Below are 2,209 nucleotides of genomic sequence, written 5' to 3'. Positions count from 1 at the left end.
TGATCCAGAGGGGAAGGGATGATCCAGAGGGGAAGGGATGATCCAGAGGGGAAGGGCTGATCCAGAGGGGAAGGGATGATCCAGCAGGATTGCAGTGGGGAAAGGATCCTGCACCTCCTTCCTCCCCCTCCCCAGCAGCTCTCAGAGCAGACTCCTCACCAAAACCTTCATTTTCCACCCAAACCCATTTTCCCTGCTCAGTCTGAAGAAGCTTTGAATTTAATGTGGAGTTTAAAATGTCCTGTGGAAATGGCTGAAATTTGGTCTGTGAGGGTCAGACTGAGCTGTTGGGTATTTCAGGGACATCCTCAGCTGGGAACAGCAATTCCTTGTGCCTTGGCTTGGCCTCAGAGCTGCCTCTTCCCTGCAAACACCTCCAAAGCCAGGTTTAGCCCTTCCAGCTGCTGCAATAAATAAGGAATGTGCCTGTCCTGCCAGCACAGGGACTGTCCCCTGCTGGAGATCCCCTTGGGAGCAGTTTGCAACTCACTAGGGAAAGTGTGGATGTGGAAAATGGTCCTTTTCAGAATGGAATAAATATCTACAAGTTACCAGAACCCCTTGTAAAAAAAAAACACAAACAAATTATTTGGAATTCAGGGTTTGTAAATTCCAGAAATCTCTTTTTTAGCTGGATTGGAGGGAAATCTTTGCTAATCCACCACTTTCTGTGGCAGGCAGCAGCAGCTTGATCCAAGCCCTGTCCAGCCTGGCCTTGGGCACTGCCAGGGATCCAGGGACAGCCCCAGCTGCTCTGGGCACCCTGTGCCAAGAATTCCTGCCCCAAATCCCATCCAGCCCTGCTCTTTCCCAGTGGGAGCCGTTCCCTGTGTCCTGTCCCTCCATTCCTTGTCCCCAGTCCCTCTCCAGCTCTCCTGGAGCCCCTTTGGGCCCTGGAGGGGCTCTGAGCTCTCCCTGGATCCTTCTCCCCTCCAGGCTGACCCATTTCATGGTTCCAGCTCACACCACTGGGTTGAGTCCAGCCTAACCCCTCTGGCCTCTGCCAGCTTTGTCCCTCCTGGTTTCCTCCAGTGCCCTGGCAATGAGGATCACACCTCAGTCCTGGGGAACTGAAGTGGCCTGGAGCTCCCAAAGCCAATGGATTGGGAGTTTCCCTGGGAGCAGGAGCTTGGCTGGGGCTGGGCTCCTGCAGAAGGAAAAGCCAGGAAGCCTCAGCATGTGCTGGGAATGCTGTGGAATGCTGAGCCTGGAGAAGGCTGCCCAGTCACTGCTGGCCCTGCTGAGCTCTGCCAGCTGGGAATTCAGGCTTCCAGCCTGTCCCAATCCCAACCTTCCCAGGATGGGAGCAGGGGAGAACAGCAGGATTGTCTGGATTTTCCAGAGATCCCTTTCATTGTCAGTGTCCCTGGCTCTGGGGAGTGATCATCCCCCTCCTTAGCCCAGAATCCAGCAGGGAATTCCCACTTGGAATAAAGCTGGGCTAGCACAGGCTGGGAGTGCATAATGAAAATCCAGCTTCTGCTCACAGCAGAGCCCCAGCTCCTGCCTGCACACCCCCAAAAAGCCAAACCCTGAGCAATATTTGCATGGAAAAGCAGCCGTGGGTGCCGGATATCCCGGATCCAGAGCAGTGTCCTCGCTGTCACAGACTGCAGCAGGGATCCTTGGCCAAAAGTGGCTTTTGGAAGCATTGGATGAGACACCAGTTATCCTGTGGAGGTGGGGGATGTTCCTGTCAGGTGTGTTCTGTCAGGAATTCATCCAGGTTTTACCAGGGGAATGCTCCTGTGGGCAGGGCAGTGCCTGGAGAGGCAGCTCCATCCTGCTGGGGTGGCTGAGCCCTTTGGGGAGGGCTCCTGTTCCTGGGCAGGACAAATCCCAATGTCCTGATGGTGCCTGGAGTCCCTTTCCAGTGGGATTTGGGATGGAACCAGGCCAGGCAGATCCAGGGAAATCTCTTCCTGCAGTCGGTTCCTGGCGTTCTGAGGCATGGAATGGTGAAATGCTGGAGGGGTTTGGCTGGGAAGGGACCTCAAAGCCCATCTCATCCCTGACACCTCCTGTTATCCCAGACTGCTCCCAGCCCCACCCTGATCCCATTCCTGGGGCTGTTCCTGCCTCTGGCTGAGCTCCTGCACCTCCTGCCAGGGGCCAGGGCTGCTCCATGCCCAGATGCCAGGCTGGAGAACATCCCAGGGCAGAAGCTCTGGCAGTAACTGAGGGCCCTGGGGGAGCAGAGCAGCTCCTG

The sequence above is a fragment of the Parus major genome, unplaced genomic scaffold (assembly GCF_001522545.3).
Source record: "Parus major isolate Abel unplaced genomic scaffold, Parus_major1.1 Scaffold276, whole genome shotgun sequence".
NCBI lineage: Eukaryota > Metazoa > Chordata > Aves > Passeriformes > Paridae > Parus > Parus major.
Note: the sequence above shows the minus strand (reverse complement) of the source record.